We start from the raw sequence: 21,112 nt of genomic DNA, 5'->3' as shown, positions 1-21,112 counted from the left end.
ATAAGGAGTACAACTTGTGGAGTGTGAAGCTCCTATTTTTGCCCTGAAGAAGCCCGCATGGGTGAAACGCGTTGGCTGTTATATGTCGAATAAAGAATAAGAGGATCTACAATAACTTAAGATGTGAAAGACTCGACATTTCGGTCATTTTGGGATTCATGGGATTTACACCAAAGAACTCTTTGCTCTCATGACTTTGCCTCTCCCATTCATTGTATTGCTATGATGTACGGCCCATGTTGAATTCATATTTGAATCATAGAAAAGAAATATAGGTGTTGAGGGAGTATTCTTAGTGTGTTTTGTTGTTAAAGTGATGTTATAATTAGGAATTGTAATTATATCTTAATTTTCTTTAAACCATAGAAATTAACTGAAAAATTCAAAGGTTAAAGAGGGTCTCCAACCTTTTCTGTATTGAGAGCTTCTTCTGTTTACCGCAAAGCATCCTGAGCTGCTGCCTAATATGTGGGTGTTAAGTATGAGTACATAAAGGCCAGGAAACTTAAGCACCCTTCCTAGAGTATTCCAGTATTGCTCCAGAGAGCATTGAGCATTAACCGCTCAAGCTATATAGCAATGTTTAACTTGTGGGGTCCCCAAGTATCGGTTTTGTCCCTGGTTTATTAATCACACAAAGTCGAGTTTAATTTAGACATGTGCTCTCATTTTCATGAAATACATACGGAGAGATTTTTTTCGTTTTTAGAGTTAGGGCTCAAAGGACCATTACCAATATAACATTTTGAGTAGCCCATACAGATTTGATCGATATCTAAAAGTAAACATATCTCGGCAGTGACCTGCAAATTGTACAGCTGTCAGGCAATAATGACACAAATTAACTTATGAAGAGATTGCTTTTTAGAAGCTAAGCACTCTATAAACAAAGAATGAAAGAAAAGAAGAAAGGCAAAGCATTGAAGAATGAAAGAGAAAGGAAGGAGAGCAAGAAATGAAGGAAAGGAAGAAATAAAAGGGAAGGAGAGGGAGAAAGTAAGGAAATAAGGGAAAGAAGGGGGAACAAAGGAAGCAAGAGACAATGAGAACAAGAACAAATTAGAGGAAGAAGGAAGTAAAGAGAAAGATAGTGAAATAGAAAATGATGGAAAAAGAGTAAAACAGTAAGAAAGGGGAGTGAATCAATGAAAGGAAGGGTGAGAGGTGGGGTGAGCAAGAGTGGATGAGAGAAAAGAGAATGAAAAGAGAAATAAGAAGACAAGTGAAACAAAAAGGCACAATAACAAAGAACGAGAAAAGAAAGGGGAAACAAGAAATAAGAAAGAAGGCAAGCAAAGGAAAAAGGAGAAATAAAGAAGGAAAAGAAAAAGGAGTACAAGAAAGAAACAGAGGAAGAAAAGAAAGAAGAGAAAGTAAGAAAGAGGTACAAACATATAGAACAGAACATGGAAAAAGCAAGTCAGAAAAAAACAGAGCGATGGAAAGTGAAAGGGAGACCGAATACAGAACAAGCCGAGACAGAGGTAGACAGAAGAAAGGGGATGAAAATGTGAAAGAACTACTTTTGGCGGACAAGGACAGGGCGTTTGATTCCCTGTGTTGGGCGTATCTATTTGCCCTGCTTCCTAGGCTCAACCTGGGCCCGCGATTCCTTTCTTATGTGAAACTATTGTACAACGGCCTTACAGCGTCGGTTCGTGTTGCGGGCGCAGCCTCCTCCACCTTTGCGATTCAGAGGGGCACGCGGCAGGGCTGTCCCCTGTCGCCATACTTGTTTGCCCTGGCCATGGAGCCCCTGGCGCCTGGGTGCGTATGGACGCTCAGGTGCATGGGTTTGAGTGGGCCACGGGCCTCTCCGATAGAATAGCATTGAACGCGGATGACGTTCTCTTCTTCTTGATGGCGGTGGACAGAACGGGGGCGTGGTTTCTGCGTATAATGCAGATTATCGGGGAGGCATCGGGTCTCTATATAATCCCCGCAAATCCACATTGGGCGGGCAGATGATTGTCGGTCCATGGGCAACCGCGGTTCAGTCGGCTGCGGGTGGATTGAAATATCTGGGGATGGAGCTCTCTGAGGTACCGGCAATGGACTGGGAGCGCAATGTGGCACCTGTGTGGGAGCGGGTGCGGGCTGACATTAAGTCCTGGTCTTGAATGCCTCCGACGTTGTACGGTAGATCGGCAATTTTTAAAATGGAAGCGCTCCCCCGACTTCTCTACCAGCTGCAGAACCACCCGTATCCAATCCCGGCCCGATGGTTCCGACTGGTGAACTCCTTGTTGGGGCAGTTTCTGTGGGAGGAAGGGAGAGTGCGAGTGGCAATGCGTACATGTTTCCTTTATACCTATTGTGGGGAGTTGGCATCCCCGGATCTCCTCTCATTCTATCAGGCCTCACACCTGCTGGTCGTCAATGAGTGGTGGTATGGAAACCGAGGGGACCCGGCGTAGGCGCTGGAGCACTGCCTTATGGGCCATCACACATTGCACACGATCTTGTACTCGGCGAGGCTGCGGAGTGCGCTGCCGCCGGCTATGCGGGTGGTGTTCATGATTTGGAGGCCGGCGCTGAGGCGCATGGGCTGGTGGGGCTTCTTGACCCGGGAGACTCCATTGTGGAACAATGGGAGGCTGCCCCAATTGGCGGCCCTTACGGGGTTTAGGGGATGGGACGCCATTGGTATTTCCACCTTGGGCAATGTGGTGGGTGACAACACTCAAATCCTTTTGGGATCTCCAAGAGGAGTTTCATATGTCCCAGGCGCAATTTTATCAGTGACCTGCAGCTGCGTCATGCATTATCCCCTAGCCTGCAGGGTCTGGAGTCCATCCCTGAGCTCAGCCCCATTGAAGCTAAAAGAAGATCTCGCGTATATATCAAACCTTGGTCGTACATTGCTCCTCCACGCTTCGAAAGCTCCGTGGGGACTGGGAGGCCGACGTGGGCGGGTTGGAAGAAGAGAACTGGGTAGGGGCTCTGGCATCCCCACAGGAGGGGGGGGGACAGCCATTGCAATACGGCTGCGGCTTCGCCTAATCCAATTTAAATACCTCCACAGGGTCTACTTTACTAGGATGCGCTTGTGGCGGGCGGGGATGATCACCTCCCCAGTATGTCTGCACTGTGACCAGGCGGATGGTACATTTATTCACACAGTTTGGCAGTGCACATCATTGGATCGCTTCTGGAGGGGGATCTTGCTTGTCTCTCAGAGGTCCTGGGCTGGGAGCTTACCTGCACACCACGGCTGGCACTGCTACATGTAATGGAGGGGGTGGGGGGAAACATCTATGAATGGCACCTTTTGCTTTTGGGACTCACCCTGGTGAAGCTGGACATAGCTAAAGCCTGGAAGGTAGCGAGGGCTCCATCAGTGGCCGCATGGGCCTGGAGCAGCCCGTCTTTGTGGCCAGGGGGTGTCCGCGCAAACATTATAAAATTTGGAACCGATGGGCGGAGTATCGGCGCCTTTGGTTGGAACCTCCAGTGATAGAAGAGCTCTTGTTGCCGATTTAAGTCGGGGAGTCCTTATGAAAATAGCGGGTGGGAGTAAGGGGGTAACGGGTGGGAGTCGGGATCTACTTAACCATTCTCCGTGCATAACTGTGGACAAGGGGATGTGAGCTTGTGCGACCTTTGGGGGGGGATGGGAGTTGGGGGGGGAGGAGTTGGGGATGGGGGGTGTTATTCTGTTGTGCTTCAGTAGATGGGGCCGTTGTTTGCGGGGGGTGAACAAATTCAAAACAAAAGTTGCTTGCTGTCTTGGATGTACTGGATATGTTTTGGCAGATGACTGCATGATATATGCAATCTGACTAATAAAATCTGTTTTTAAAAAAATGTGAAAGAACAGCAACAAGAAAGTTAAAACAAACAACAGGAAGGAAAAATAAAGCAGACAAGTAAGAGAAGTTGAAAAAAGTTGAGAATGAAAAAAGAGAATGTGGGGAAAAACCAGAACACAAAAATGAAGAGTGAATAGAAGCAACAAACAAGAAACTAACGACACAAAGAAAGATGGACTGAGGGAAAGGTGAAAAAGAAACAAAGCAGAAAAAGAAGGAAACAAAGTATCAAATGAAAATGAAAGAACAGAAACAAAGCAATACTTTTTCATAATAGTTTGGACAGCATGGTTCTGCATTTTCAGCTTTCCAGGTCACACAGAAAGCGGTGCACTGCATTTTAACCCCTTCCGCGCTCATGACGAGCAGAGCTTGTCATGAGTTGTGCCGCTCGCACGCTCATGACGAGCTCAGCTCGTCATGTAACGCGGCTTTTTAAAAAACGCAGCGCGCAGCGGGAAAACCGCTAGCGCGCATGCGGTTAAAGTACTGCCAAAGCATTTGGGCAACTGTATATTGTCAAACCAGTTGACAGGTAATTATTATGTGCAAGCTACTTTGAAGTAGCCTGAGAGTTACTGGTAGCTTGCAATTGACCTGTTGGAGACCCCGGGGTCAAAAGGACATAGTAGTTATGTAACAATGTCAACTAAAATAGGTTTAAAATTAACAAAACCACTGAAATCCATCAGTTATTTTTTATCACTGGTGTCCTAAAGTAACTATAACTCACGGCCCACAATGTGCACAGTGTGGCCATCAATGAGGTAATTTCAGATGTTGCAGTGGTGTTATCAATTATGTCATAATACATGTCATTAGTGTTGTAATATGGGAAGTAATTAGCAGTGCATTGTGAGGGTGCAAGTTATAGTTTAAGGCTATTCACCCGTCGGGCACCCAATCCCCTGCAGTGCACATGCGTGGGATTGGGCACAGGGCCTGGCCAATTCCTGCCGGTATCCATTGCTAGGTAATGTAATAATATAAAGGGTGTCATTCTAAGTAAGACAGACCTCCTGACTGTCATAGGGTCAGAACACTCAAATAAAAGTGGGCCTAGTGGCTTTATCAAGGATCAGCACATCAACATATATAGAGCAGACCTGTTTTCGTCAAAAGCCACCAATAATTATAATCAAATGTATTTTAAAAAAATTCACAGATTGCAATGTTTAATAAAAGTGATTTTCATAATGAAATTAATAAAGGTTTATTGGGAAAAAATCAACCTGTCGGGAGTCTTTCTTAAACCATTTTTCAGGCCACAAAATTCAATCATAGAACTCACCACAGGGGAGTTTGATAATAAGGGGTTGGAAGGATTTGCAAGATCTTTTTTTGGAAGGTGGAGCAACTCACTATGCTTGGGAAGGGGCCTCTCTCATTTCCTTCAATACTCCTAGGTGTCTAATGGGAGGATCCCTGTGAAGATTTCCAGGTGGCCATAAATACATGGCAAGAGATCAATGGGATACCAACCAAGATAAGAATCTCCTGACAATAAAGCCTTTAAGGTAAAGAATTCAGCCCAGTGGGAAGTGTGTCAGTCTTAGACAGCGGACCAACAGTTGCTGTACTCACTGTACCACTCGCTTACCCTAAAGAGGCCATCCAGTGAATGTGATAAAATGTCACAAAACCAAAGACGACAAACAAAGGGCCAGATTACGAGTCGACTGCCAGACTCGTGATGGCGGTCCAGCCATATCGGTGGCACGACTGCCCCATTAACTCTTGGGCGGTTGAACCGCCATGGGACCGCTGCCAGTGCCAGGGAACTGCCGTTCCCTGGTGATGGCAAAGCGGTCGTGAAGCCCCAATATGCTTGGCAAGACAACCGCGGTCACGCCAAGCATAATAAAAATTTCCTCTCTGTCACGGTTTTCATTTAATGAACAAAGAAGGCAGAGCTTTGAATAAACTGTTAAACTGCCAAAACCGGACAGAGAAAACCTATATTAACTTTTTAAAGAGTAATAAGTAGCCAACTTTTTTGCTCAAGATAATAAAAATGCTTTATAAACACTTGTCACAAGACAACTTGTGGAGATTTAAACAGACAGCTTCTGTGCATTTTTAAAATTACATTATAAAGCATTTGCTAATTAAATTCGAAAACTACAAGCTTTTATTAGTTAGCCAAAATATACACTATTATACAGCTGCAACACTGTAAAGATACACTGATATTAAAAACATTAGTAGACAAGTTTGGTCGCTCTGGTATGACATGAACAATAATAATGGTAACAACACAGGAGGTAGGCGAAAGGGGAAGATAAAGGAATTTAGAGGGAAAGGAGCACAACAAAAGTTAAGAAAGCATGAGAAGAAGGAAAGTGAAGGGGCTGGAGAACAGGGTAAATTGAGGGGCATCATGACAGGATGGTGATGGTTAAAGGAGAACAGGCAGCTGAGAGGGACCCATAGTTTCTAATCAGGTTATTAGTGCAGCAGTAGATTCCGTAGAACATTCAGCAATTGCTTATTGCCACTTTATCTCCCTCTGATTGTCTTAATGGTTATGACTGTCCTCCTAAAAACCTGAGAAGCAACTAAATATTGCACGTTTACAATTTTCAGGGTGGGTTCTCTTCGGATAACACACAAAAGAAGAGAAGCTTAGAAAGAAGTGGAGACCCAAAAGGATGTGGGTCTGTAAGAATGGAAAAAATAATAAAAGCAGTGCAGACCTAAAAACAGCTGGTATGTATATCAGAGGTTTCAATCCCTAAAATGGCCATACTAGCCTCCATAACATCAGATTTCGCGGCAAAGACAATATCAAAAGTGGTGCAAGAGACCAGTCAGCCTAAAACATCTCACTCAAGAGCGAGACATTTTCCAGGCAAGAGACAATGATGACTCAACGCCACTTACCACCTCTTCTTGTAGGGAGGGTGGGGCATCCTTCTTGGAATGGGGGAAACTCATAACTATGAACAAATGGTTTCTAAACATTATTCAAAAAAGTTACTTAATCTATTTCTACACCACTGCATGTTACACCAAAACCCTCATCAAAATATTATCAGTCCTTACTATGAGTCGAAACTCATTTCTTACTACAACAATGGGCAACAGAAAAAGTACCAACAAAACGGAGGAATTTATTACAAATATTTCCTGATACTAAAGCAAATCCAAACAAAACAATATAGACAGTTTTTTAGATCCAAAGTTCATAAACAAATTCATCACACACGAAAAATTCATCAAATCAAACCATTTGTAAAGAAGACTGGCTTAGCACCATAGATCTGTAAGATGCTTATTTTCACATCCTAGTTTCACAAGTTCGCAGGAAATATCTGAGATTTTCCGCTCTGCCTGAAATCAGCCCCACAAACTTTCTCGAAGTGCATGGCAGTAGTTACTCCTTATCTAAGGAAGAAGGAGAAGGAGATATTGGTTTGTCCCTACCCCTACCTATGATTATCAGCCATAAGCAGCACAGGATTTCTGAACCACAGCAAGGCTACTAACCAATCTCCGACTCAAGATTAACATGAACAAATCAACAGTGATGCCAGTACAGTATCAAATATAATCAGGAACAAAAAAAAAGGTAGCCACGCTAAACTAAAGTGTTTATTGATTGGAGGAATTATCGATTCAAAAGAAATGAATGGAATCGTACAAATCTGCTAATTGAATCACTCCTATCACTTTGCATATTATTAGTTCCAAGTGCAAGAGACTGTTCATGAACATTTTTACCAGTGCCTCGAAAATCTATATTCTCAGAAAAGAGACAATTGGGAAGACTCCAATACATCTCACAATGTCAGCACTGAACTCTCTAGCATGTTGGTGCAAAACTTAAAATTTACTAGTTAGAGGTCCTCTTCAAAAGAAAAAACAATACAGACACACAAATGCCTCAGTAAGGATTGGAAGGCGTACATGGACAATCTAACAGTGCAAGGTCTATGTATAACCAGAGTGAAGGCTTATCACATCAATCGTCTGGAACCGAAAGCAGTGTACTTAGCACTCAAAGATTTTTTTCTGTTTTTCATCTAAGGACATAATGATCCAATTCGACAACACCACACCAAGCATAATGCCAACAAACAGGAAGGAACAAAAACAAGACAGTTATCTTTCGAGGATCAAACCCTGTGGCATTGGAACAAAAACAAGAGTCTATCAGTCACTAAAATTCATATCCTAAGGATTCCTAGTCAAGGGGTTGAAATCAACATTACCAGGCAAATCACAAATGGGTACTAAACAACAAAGTTGTAAAGGATATTTTCACAGGGCTCGGTCCGACATGTTTGCAGTCAAAGGACAGCTCAATGTTAACTCATTGCGAGCAGAGAGTACTCTCCATTCTCTAGACATTATGAGGAAGTTACATTTTTATTAACCAAGGCTCATGACATAAAAGTCTGGCTACTTCTAAACAATCTATTACAAGATGGATAGCAGTGTGTATCTTCTTATTAGGGTTCTAGCAAACCTCTTCTTGGTAAGCTCAAGGCCCATTCCACAAGAAGAAAAGCTGAAACCAATGCCTGGGTTAGACATGTGCCTATCTATGGCATGTGTAAAGCAGCTACATGGAAACTAAACATACCTTACTAGACACAATTTTCTTGAGGCAGATACTGATGGGAAGATTAAAGTTGGACTGAAACACTTAAAAATCTTTTAAAATAAAGTCTGTGTCTGTACAATGGATTTAAAGTTGTTTAATTCTCAATCTACAATCCAACAGCCAGATAATATTCTATACTATTAGCTTGCTATTCTATTCAAGTGTTTATTACAATCACTGTATATCCTATGATGCAGAAGTAAAGGTTACATACCTATAGTCCTGGTTCTGCATCGTACGAATCTTCAGTGAAGTCCGACGACCCACCTGCCTCCCCCACTATTTTCAACTAGGGAATAAAGATTACGGATAGGCTTTCATTTGAAAAAAAAAACTGGCTTTGGGAGGCAACTGCCAGTACAATGCATTGGGGAAGGAGTGGCTAGAAAGGCTCTTAAAGCAAGAAGCCGCCGTTTATTTAAACTTAATGTAAGCCTATCTGGCTGCATTGTTACCTTCATGTGCATAATGCTTAAGGGGTTTATGGATGACAGTTGGTACAGTTTAATGCAGTTTAGATATTCCATGACAACATTTTGGACATTCAAGAGTACAAACTCAAGTCCATGGGGGACTGGCTGTGCAGAAAGGTATTCAGAGGTTTACGAAGCGATTGATATGACTCTCAATTAAGAGCTGAGGATGGAGAAAAGGGTAGCCAATGGAGAGGGGAGGTGAAAAGAACAGGGAGTTACAAGTAGCGACAAAAAGGGGAGCTGCATGGGGACAGGAGAATGGGGAGATTCAAGGACAAGAGAACTGGGGTAAAGAGGAGCTATACCAGCTTTCCCCACCACAGGAACAAGGTTCTGAAGAAAGTGGACTTGACAAAAACCCAGCACAATACCAAAAGTAAAGAGACACATCTTAAGCCCAAAGCAACCAAGGCCACTTGGGTGTCTGTAACTCTACCAGTCCAGTTTCTACATACTTTTTTCTAACAAATGAGGCTTACCAGGATGTGTGTACTTTTTTGAAGGAGAGAAATTAAGGACTAAGATAAAATGAACCACCATAAAAACAACTGCATAACTCTGCAGGCATGTTCTATATAGCACCTGAATTTAGAGCTCACAAAATGCTTTACGGTTAAGATCACATATCTCAGAACAAGCTTTAAGGGCATTATTTTGGAAAAGTCTCCAATGCCGACCACGGTGTCATGAAACATGCATGAAGTCAACAAGGTGGTTCAACTCCCAATTGGCAATATTTAGACAGACATAACAACAACCTGGCAATGGGCACTTTTTGCTACATTGTTGTGAGGCAAGTCCACCATCTCTAAAATAACTGAACTGGAACCCTTAAGTAATTAGTATTCTACAAATACAATTTCAGAGCTCTAGAGCTCTAGAGATGACAGGATTGCAAAATGTTCCTGAGGTCAGTAAGTATGTGGCTTTGTTTGAAAAACAGCAAGAATATCTTATTGGTTAAAATGGAACTATAGTAAAGGATTTAGAAATAACAGTGATGATCTCCGAGCCACCTCGTTTGTATGAAAGACAATGGAACAGTTACTTAGGGGGGAAAACCATGAAGCTCACCACCCCTGACAGGGAATAATGCAGCAAGAATGGCTGTTTTTCAAGTCACGATGGCAAGAAGTCTTAACTTAAAAAAGCTTGTGAGGGAGGTTAGAACAAAATTAAGATTCATTAAATAGCTGGATCCCAGATTGGAAGATGCCAATAAAGACAACCATCTAAAAGTATATGGTCAACCAACAGCCACTTGAGCAAAGTATGTGGCAAGAGCATTGATCAGATACTAATGGAAAAGAAAAACTATACAAAAAAAAGGATTATTTTACTTGCCATGACGAAAGAATAGACATTTCATATTCCATATTGGGCTTCCGGGAACTGATAAAATGATCTTCCTTTGAATCCTGTTTTAAATGGTGAGCTGATAGTCCTGCATGCATATTAGCAAGACAGAATAAATGAGAAGGGGGAGTGCCAAAGGTGACAATCAATAGCCTCAACTTTCCAGAGATTGATGGCTCAGCCACATCTCTTATTACTAAGTGCCTTTCTCATTGATACTCCAATGATGCTAAATCCAACACAGGATGACAGAGCAGAGCAGTACAGGCAGAGCTGGATAGAGGGAAACAAGAATGCATAAGACTAATGTACATACATTCTGTTAAATTATCTTTAGTCCTATTTTACAGGCAAATAATTTAGACATTGCATATCAAAGTAATGGGACAGGTTGAATGATGCAAATTAAGGCCAGGGAGTGGCTATAAGGCTCCTCCTGTATGAAGAGAAGCACATAACATCAAAATGCATGATTCTGTCCCCAATAGTGTAAGGCACCCACTTAAAACAAATGTAATGATTTCATTCAGTGTACAGTCACTAAAAGATATTTTTAAAAGAAAGTATCACATATCCGGGGAGAGGTGTGGGGCAGCGGCCAGAGCCGCTAAATTTGGAGCGCAGGCATCACTGTTCGATCCCCAGTGGCAGCTCAGCTCAGAATAATGTGACTTTGGACAATAGCTCACTTAATCTCCCCGACTGCCCCCACCGCTTTGAAGCTTTAAGGGGTGATATGTTTGCCCTTTACATTTTTGGATTATGGATTAACAGTTTTAGGATATGGATTGTACTTTTACTCACGTACACTTTCACAGTCTTGATGAATGTATAGAATCTGAAAGAGACAACCGCAGTAGATCAGAACGCAAGTTCTTATAAACAGTACACAAATCACAAACTGTGCATACCCCTTTCATAAACCCCCATGAAATTAAGTAATAGCATGATTTCAATAATATATGGGTGGATACAAATAGCGATTCACGATGGCTATCCTATAGAGCTAAAGTGGACTGTGGCATCAAATTGTGTAAGCATTAAGAAGACGATTTGGTATCTGTAACTAAAACATAGTGGATCTTGGAAAGATAGGAAAAAGTTACTTACCTGCAAGTCCAGTTCTACAGCGGTTATCTCCACTATACTGACATATTAAGATGCTGAGGTAAAAAAAACTTTTTTTTTTTAAAAAGACGTTAACATATTAACATTATATCTCTTTCAGCATTCTAGCCTAAAAAGCAAATTGTGTGGAGTCTATTTTGCAGTCAATGAGTTGGGTACAGCTCAGATCGGTTTAGACTATCAAACAGTGGTGTAACACCATATTAATTTTACGCCTCATCTGGAAGCAGGAAGACCAGCAAGTGAATCTATTGAGCAGGCTAACACTGGAGAACTGTTACAGGAAAGTGATACTGGAGAACTATTACGGGGTAGTCATTTTCTTCTCCACCGCTGGATATTCCCTGGACTGGGATGCTTGGAAATAGAATAAAATTAAGAATGTGAAAAAGAGAGGTTTGATGAAGCTTACTTTATCTGGACAGGTCCTTAAATACTACTTTTCCTACACTATCTTCATTTCAGCTTTATTGCTAAGGCAGTAGTGCCTGGATAAAAATGTGTGAACATTGCCCTCCATGTTGCCGTAGATGATGTCTTGAAGAGATACACCTTTATGCAAAGTGTGGTTGCAAGCACTCCTTTTTAGACTATTCAAACAAAGAAAAGTTGCTCTGTTCTGCAGCAAACCTTTGTCCTTTAGAAATAACACCAGAATACAAAGGAACTTCAGCACTATCGAAAGCATTCTGTAAATAGATCACTATAAACAATGGTTAGTCCCGAAAGAATTACGAAGGCTCATAGGGCATAAAATAGGGATATGAACGTGTCACAACTATCCCTGAAAAATATTTGATTGACGAGTGTGAAGGATTAGCGCTATCCTAAACTTCAGAGCAGAAACAGAGAATGTATCATTACAATAAAAACAAAGATTTCACCTGATCCCTTATAACTAGCAATTCAAACATTAACCAACTAAAAAGCAGTCCGACTCTAATGTGTGACAGCAAATATACTGAAAATATTCAAAGAGTTGCACTTTAATTTCAACATAAAGCGTTTTTACTGCATAAAATGGTGTCCCTCAAATGTTTCAAATAGAGCTACAAAAAAGCACTATTCGGTACTGGACTTTATGATGTAAAACTGAATGATTATAAACCTTTGAAGTAATAAAGAGAAGCACAGAGCAAGTGAGAGAACATCTCAATCTGGGGAAGTGTCTAGGAGCAGGCTTCTCAAACGAGTAGCTTGTGAGCTACTGGTAGCTCCCCAGATGCCTGTAAGTAGCTCTTCTATCCTGTGCACATCCCAGCCCACAAATAGGGATCTTTTTCTTAGTTGAATACATGTATGTATGGCAAAATTGTGTATTCAATACAAAAATGTGTGTATTTTCAGAATTCATGAACTGATGTTTGGAGAAAAACAGCTGAATCTCCAAAATATATTTAAAGCTGATTTTTGAGTGATAAATCATGTGGGGAGACTAATTACTATTATCATTGCTTTGGTGCCAGAGGCAGTGCACCTGTGGCTGCTTTGTATTATTCATGCAGAGACATTTCAAATTGACAAAGCCTGTTTTACCTTACTGCTGGTAACCAAGCCTAATGCACCGAGGTAATCACTGCTAGTCATTTTAAATATGGTAGCCACTCATGTAATCTTGTCTGATGTGATGACATTTGCAACACTTGTATTAGCAGCTCTCAATGATTTTCACCGAACACAAATAACTCTTAATATTCAAAAGTTTGGTAACCCCTGGTCTATGGTCTCTGTGACTGTACACATCGCCTTGTGAAAAAAATCAATTTCTCAGGCCATAAACTTTGAAGAAACCTTGTCAACTTAGAAAGTCCAAGAAATCTAGAAAAATCTGGATACTAAAAATCTGAGACGTGGAAAAATTGCGTGAATGATATGAAAAATAGAGTAACATTACTGTTAACTGCAAAATTGCTACATTGACCCCCTAATTAAAAAATGAGAATTGTTAAGGAGAAAGACTATGGCAGACAGTGAACATTTTAGCTACAATAAAAGTCAACATTTAATGTTAAAGAGTCAGGGAAAACGGACGTTTTAACTGTTGTGTGGGTGCTTCAAAAGAGTGTCCAAAACTTATTGTATGTTTATCAGTGAAAGCAGGCCGCGTCGCATGGAAACATTCACTGTACATCAGTTACTATATACTAAGCACACAGCAAAGAATGGCTTAACCCCTTCGATGCTTGTGACTGAACCGCTCCGTCATCAGTCACGGCTGAGCTGTGCGGTTCCGTCACGACCGCACCCTGTTGTGGAATGTCCAGCACAGGGGCGGAATCGGCGCCGCACGGAAGCGGTTAAAAGGGGGCACTTTCAATGTAAAACCTAACTAACCTTAAAGTTTTTACCCTTGGTAGAAACAGTGGTACACTCTCCAGAACTCTAGCTGTTGCAGGAGTTATTTCCGTGATGTCACGGTTATAAATTTCACTATAATTTGCAACCAGTAATCTTATGTGAAGATTGGCAATTATCAGGGATCCATTCTCCTGCCTGAATGTCAAATAGAGGAATCATGTTCAACTTTTATTTCAGGCCTGCTTCTGGGCCTAAGCTCTGCAAAGACCGGAGCTTCTAGGCCCCGATTCCGTCTCTATCATTCTGCCGTCTTAGGTTGTTTACATTTCCAGAGAAACTATGCATTTCTCAGGAATTTATTTATGCATTTTTATATAGCGCAAACTTTACCCAAAGGTGTCAGAGCGCTTTACAATAGAACTAGATACATTACATAAGGACTTCAGAGCACATGAATAACCTGAAATATACTAAACACACTCTAAACTCACATAAGAATGGTAGTAAGTACATTTGTCTACTACAAATACTAGTGGTTAGAGTTACAGCTATACAAGTTGCAAATTCACTCAAGATTACATTTTAAGAAGAGTTGAAGCGATAATGGTAGGACAAATATTATATTAAGTCTTTACAGAGCATGATCGTATTGCCATTGCTGGGGTTCTTGCATTGCTCTTTCAGCCAAGCCTTCAGGGTGCTGTTGCACTCACGGGCAGGGATCTAGGCTCTGGAGGGATCCTCCAGCTGGTGATGTCCAGATGATCCTCACACCCATTGTCATAGTGGCCTCAACAACTCCAAGGCAGCAGCAGAGATCCCCATGGTCCTGTAGGGTGTTGCTGGAGGTACGGAAGTTTGCTTCCATGTTGCTGAACGCAGCATACAGACTGGGGGTTGAGATGGGGGAGGGGTGGCCGAGTGGGACAGTCTGCAGGGATGTCCAAGTTCGAGGAGGCCTAATAGTGCAGCAAAAATGCTTTGGGGAAGCGAAAAGCCACGAGCCTGGAATACAAACTTCTCCTCCAGTTGAGCAATTTTATTTTGGTTTTCCACAGACATGTTTATAATATCACAACCTCTTCTAAAATAAAGTTATTCTTCTAAGGATCTTGGATAATCAGATAAGGATCTTTTCCACCAGAAGGTAAATATTACAACAGATTTAGAATTATATACTATTCCAGGACCAGGTGAAGCTACGGGAACAAACAGCACTCTGTATGGATTGAGACAGCAGATCCCACTCAGAAAAATTAAGAACTGTATTAAAAATATTTTAAAGGGCCATTCGGTGAGTGAGGTCACAACAGATTTTGCAATTCAATGAGTCATCACTAAACAAAGACATTCCACAACCCTTATTGTTGGCAATCGTTAATGATGCAAGATTGAGCAAGAGGACAAGTGCTTTCCATATTCAACGGGTGACACCTTTACAAGACCCTTATAATGTTTCCAGCATGTGATATCACAGAATTGCGAACTATCTGGGCTTGTCAATTAATATTAGAAAGTATAATATCTCAGAGTTAATGTTTGACGTTATCAATGAAGAAATGGGATAAAATGGAACGGCTAAGGTTAAACAGTAGTTTAATTTGAAAATGTGACCGCTGACAATAACTGATGCTACATTTGTATTTTTGTTTTAAGCAGGAGCATTCAGAACCTTATTAATCCCAACCAGATATTACACTATTAACTGTACATTGTCACCAGTACCTGGAGTAAAACATTCTTGAAACCTACATCATTTATCAGTTAAATACTGTAGAGCATGACAGTGTCCCCAATATGTTCTCAAGAATTAGACGGAGAACATTTTAATTGTATTGAGTATTTTAGAACTGAAATTGGTTTTGTGCTTAATTTTAATATATACATAGGGCTATGCATTATAACTAGTGTTCAGATTGTCAACATGCATACGCTACCTATTAATAAAATACATGATATATTCATTTCTATGTCTGGAAAGAGTATTGTTCAATTCAACATTCAAATCAGAACCACATATCTCTTAAGATAAAGACATTCAGGTATAATACATTATTTTGAACTTAAACCAGAGTGAAAGTAGCTAGTCTGACACGCCTTGGTTTTATGGATTTGGTCACGGGTGACCTGTACAGATTTTGTGTTTCAACAGACAACGAGTTGAAGGCGGAGCTAATGTAGAGTCAACAGATCGATGGTAAAAAAGGAAATCTAAAATGTTAATGCTTCTTTGGAGTTAACTGATTCTGACCATTTCCTTTTCACATTCTTTCTAAACAGGAAAGCACAAGAACCTGTCACATTGGCCAAAGCCAGTAATTTCAGCCTGCAATTTGTAAACTAATCCCACAAGCTTAGCACATTTGTGTACAAACGGCCTCAAAATACATAGTTTTAAACCTGGTGCAAGCGCATGATGTAAATTTGTTCCCCCCCCCCCCCCCCCCCCAAGATCCTTCGGACCAAGAACAGGAAAACCTGGTGTTGAATGCATGTGGTCACATCGTAAGTGCTCCAGTCCTTTAGTGTAAGATGTTCAAAAGGTAACAGGACTGACCCATGGAGCCAGATTCTCTGGGAAAGTTTTCCCTGGAAGTTCACCCGAAACCAGTAGCCAGATTGAACTTGGTTCTTTTGTGTGCGGGTGAAGGGTGATAACATCACTGTATGGTGTGCTGCACCAAAATTGCCCACAGTCCACCCGTATTCTCGAATTAAATTGCAACAAGATATTGGAAAGCAAATCCTAGATACAGAATGACCTAAAGGTGATGATATACAGTAAGATTGTGACTATCAATGCCCAGTTAGGCAGCACACAGTGTAATGTAAATGTATGCACATGGCTTACTTTACCCCTATGACTGTGTAAAATGTGTCCATACGGAAGTATGAGTGCTGAAGTGCCAAGCTACCAGCTCAGATTTCCTACGAATGGTGTGGCACTGCCTATACGCAAGAGACTTCTGGAGACAAGTAGTGGCGCCCATGCAAAAGACATAGGAAAATGGATAGGTCTGAAGCTAAAACATATATTCTTTGATTACAAGAAAAAGAAAGATTCCTTATAAGTTGGAAGCTTTATATCTCCTGCTTGCAAAAAAGATAAGTTTCAATACTATGGATTTGGGACTCTGGGTTACACTTTTGAAGAGTGGAAGAGCGAATTCAGTGATTGGCTGTTATCTGAAGAGAAGCATACAAACTGGGACAGGCCAGACAATAGAATGTTTGACGACCTAGAAAACTGGTGGGAAATCCAGTGATGTTCTGATGGAGGAGGAGGAAGATCTATCATGATCACAATCGGAAAGGTAATTTACACACTGTACAGTTATAAAAGTTCATAACGAGAAAGCATGGTGTGCTGAACCAATTGGTAATGAGTAGGGCTGCTAATACAATAAAGCTGTCAATGTTCCTAAAATTACTTGCCCTCGACGCCCAACTATTGTCAGTATGAGCAGTAAAAAAAATAATTAAAGAAACTGTCATCTAGAAAATGCCTACGAAGTGAAGTAAGTGAAGGCTAAGCTTGACTTAAGTGTAAGTTTCGAACCAAATTAGCAAATGAGCAGCAATGAGTTGCAGTCTAAGAAATATGCATGCATTTATTAGAAAAAAAGCGTAGATATGGGCATTTTTTCGATTCTTCTCCCATGTACCTATCTTCAAGGCCACAACCGAAAACTATTGAATTTACAAAAGCTGGAAAGAGATGTACGAGGTAAATAGGACTAGCTCCAGAATTAGAATTGACAGTAATATGCTTTGCAGTTTGGCCTAAATTAAAATGTTTGTATGACAGAGTTCTGAAATATTTCCAAATAGTCCCACACAAGAAAAATCGAAATCCATAGGTTCTTATGAAATGCATAATTATTATTATTATTATTATTTAACGATTTGTAAAGCGCCTGGTGACCCGGAGGCATCCCCGCGCTGTAAGAGCTTGAATTGGCCAAGGGAGGGGAAGAGCTTATTTGGGAAAAAGCAGGGGTTTAAGCTGTTTGCGGAAGCGTAAGTAGCAGGGTTCCAACCGCAAACAGCGGGGGAGCGAATTCCAGCGTGAGGATGCTTTTACTGAAAAGCGACGGCCTCCAGTGCGTACCCTCCTGAACTTAGGGACATTAGCCAGTCGCTCATTGTCCGAGCGCAGGGATCTCGAGGCTTTGTACGGGGGTAACCATATCTCTCAGAATGGAAGGGCCTTGTCCATTGAGGAGTTTGTGAGCGATGCACATTGCCTTAAACTCGATCCTCTCTCGCACTGGCAACCAGTGGAGAGCCTTAAGCGCTGGTCTGGCAGAGGCTCTGGAGGGAAGACTCATTAGCATCCGGGCAGCCGCATTTTGGGTTCGTTGTAGCTTGCCCAGAGTGGTTTCGGGGGCTCCTAAATAGACAGCATTGCTGTAGTCCAATCGTGCAAGGATCAGTCCTTGAACCAGGAGTTTCCTTGATGGGGGAGGGAGCAGCGGAAGGATCTTGCGGACTGATCGCATAAGCCCGAAGCAGGTTCCCGCTGTTTTAGTTGCCTGGGTTTTCATAGACAAGTCCGGTTCGAGCCAGACCCCCAGACTCTTGATTTCCTTCTTCGGGGCGGGCACCTCACCCATAGCATCGGGCCAAACAGATGATGGAATTGCTGACCATTTCTTGCCCATCAGCATAACTTCAGTTTAGGACCCGTTGGGTTTGAGTGAGGACTCGCACATCCAGAGATGGATTTCATGGAGGCAGTGCAAGAGATTGTCCGGGCATTGGTCAAGATGTGAGAGCGAGACGACCAGTTGCGTGTCGTCCGCATAGCTCACAATCTTGATGCCGAAGGGGGCAACTACGTCCTCTAGAGGAGCCATATAGACGTTAAAAAGAGTGGGACTAAGTGAGGAACCCTGGGGCACCCCACTAGTCAAAGGCAGAGAATCAGAGCGACAGAAATGACTCTATCCAGGCCAACGCTGTGCCCCCAAGTCCCGCCCTGGCCAGCCGGTGGAGCAGGACACTGTGATTCACCGTGTCAAAGGCTGCACTAAGGTCCAGGAGGATCACTGCCACTGACCCCCCTGAATCTAAAATGCACCTTGCCTCCTCGATGACGGCGAGGAGGGCAGTGTCCGTGCCTTGGCCAGGACGAAACCCAGTTTGGGACCGGCGCAGCAGGTTATTAGATTCCAGGAACTGGGACAGCTGGACGTTAACCAGTTTTTCGGCAATTTTGCTGATGCCCGGGAGGAGCGAGATCGGTCTATAGTTGGCCAGATCAGTGGGGTCCAATTGGGGTTTTTTAAGAAGGGCGTTAACTACCGCCCCCTTCCAACTAGGAGGGACGGAGCCTTGGGACAGCGAGGTATTGATCAACTCCAGGATTGGGGACATGATCGCAGGGGCGACTGCTTTCAGAAACCTCATGGGAGCAGGGTCACGAGGAGAGCCACTTTTCATCTTGGCCAGAGTCTTTCCAACCTCGTCCGGTGAGACCGCCCTAAAAGCGGTCAGCTGTGGGCGAGGGGCGCATCCTGGGCAAGTGTCTAGCGCAGCGTTGTCCCCGTAGGGTAGCTGGCTAGGCTGCGGAAGTGAAGCTAGAATGTGGGAGACTTTAGAGTCAAAGTATTTTGCAAGTTCATTGCTCCTGTCCGGTAGGGACCTGTTAGTGAAGGGGGTTGTGGTACTTTTAGGAGTTCTTTAGCAATGAGATAGGATTCTCCCGCAGAGTTAGTGGCATTTTTTAACCCATCATCATAATAAGAGGCCTTAGTAAGTTTCAGAGCAGATTTGTATGCTCTCACCGTCCTTCGGTAGGAATCCTTACTAGAGTGGAGCCAGTCCTTCCTCCACAGTCGCTCCGCTTTTTTACATTCCTTGCGGAGGGTTCTGAGTTCCAGGCTGAACCAGGGGGCTGACCCTGTCTTTCCGCTTTTATCTTCGCGGGTTTTTATAGGTAGGATAGAATCGAGTGAGTTGGAGATCCACTTCCTGAAATTGCTATCCGCTACGACAGGATCCCCTGAGGGAGCGGGGGTCGTTGATTCCAGGGCTCTGGCCCAGTCCTCTGTTGAGAGTCTGGACCATGCCCTGTCCCGGGTATACGTGACAGGCTTATGGGGCTTCCTAAATTCTCCTGGCCAGAAAAGAAGAACCAAAAAGTGGTCCGTCCAGGGGAGGGGGCAAGAAGATTTGGCCTGGAGGGTGTGGACATTTGTAAAAACTGGGTCTAGCAGGTGGCCCTTGATATGGGTGGCTCCAGTATTGACCAGTTGGAGACCATAGGCAGCCAGGTCTAGAATCAAATCAGCAGCCCCTGTGTCTAGGGGATCATCGAAGTGAATATTGAGGTCCCCTAGCACAGTGAGGTTAGGTGTAGAATGGGCCAGTGCCGATATAGATTCTAGTAGGGCGCTAGCAAAGGGACCAAAATGTCCATGGGGGCGATAAACCAGGAGGCCTGCCAGTGAGGTTGTCGGGGCCAGCTGGATGGTAAAATGGCAGCTCTCTGAGTCCATGATGTGAGCATCGCTGAGTCTGCATGAGAAGTGATCTCTATGCAGAATGGCCAGTCCGCCCCCTCTGCCAGAGGGACGTAATTGGGACTGGACGAGAAAACACGGGGGCAGGGCTAAAACCACATCCGAGTCCGAGTGTGTAGTGAGCCAGGTTTCCGTGAGGAACAGGATGTCTAGCTCATGGTCCACGAGCAGGTGGTTAATAAGCAGGGCGTGCATGGGGAGCGACTTCAGTTCAATTCTGCTAGTTTCAGGCCAGAGTGTGAAATCAGTGCCTGGGTGAGTTGTAAGTGGACTGGGTGGCAGAGTACGCAATTTATAAAAAAAGTCCATCTGAGTCGTGTACGTAATTACACAGTGTGTTCTTTGTAGGTCTAAGACTTAGAAGGGCGCTACGCGAGTAACTCACCCTCTTGGTGTCTGAGCCCGACATGGGTTCTGACCCTGAGCCCGTTCGTGCGCGGACGGGCGCAGACGGGCTTGCCTTAGGCGCTCCCGCTGCGCTCGTCCGCTGCGCTTCCTGGCCAGGCACATTTTATAGCTGGTTGCTGGTGGGAACGTCCAGGGGGCGTGGCCTAAAGGGGGCATGGCCACCGTCCTCGCGGTGCCGAGTTAGTTAGGGGCGTAGGAGAGGATCAAGGCAGCGTGGTAGCGCTAGGGTCCGCTGCCCGTGCCGAGTGCCGCTCTGAAGTGCCCAGGTAAGAATACAAAGGTGAATTTAAAAACAAAATTAGTCAGAAACACAAGTATTTTTTTAAAAATTATGTGCAACAGTCCCGGCTTCCGCCTCAGGACTCAACAAGATCTGCGCGCCAGACGCTAGTGGTCAGTGTTTTAAGCTGGTCGCTGGTTGGGGGCGTAGCCTAAAGGGGGCGTGGCCACCGTCCTCGCGGTGCCAAGTTCGTTAGGGGCGTAGAAGAGGATCAAGGC

At 43.3% G+C, this 21,112-nt stretch overlaps 1 protein-coding gene across 5 annotated transcripts in view; it reads right to left on the bottom strand.

The window, feature by feature from the left end:
* The window catches only part of ADARB1 (adenosine deaminase RNA specific B1), a 964,894-nt gene that overhangs the window by 810,985 nt on the left and 132,797 nt on the right, over positions 1-21,112 (bottom strand). For 3 of the 5 annotated variants that reach the window (XM_078680556.1, XM_078680553.1, XM_078680555.1), the window contains exon 2: positions 11,062-11,091. The gene's annotated coding sequence lies outside the window, so the exon portion shown is untranslated. Of the gene's footprint in view, positions 1-11,057; positions 11,092-21,112 lie in introns of all 5 variants that reach the window. The other 2 variants (XM_078680557.1, XM_078680554.1) reach the window with 1 other exon arrangement.

This window comes from Lissotriton helveticus, chromosome 3_1 (assembly GCF_964261635.1).
Source record: "Lissotriton helveticus chromosome 3_1, aLisHel1.1, whole genome shotgun sequence".
Taxonomy (NCBI): Eukaryota; Metazoa; Chordata; class Amphibia; order Caudata; family Salamandridae; genus Lissotriton; species Lissotriton helveticus.
The sequence above is the reverse complement of the archived record's forward strand: the minus strand, read 5'-3'. Positions and strand labels throughout refer to the sequence as shown.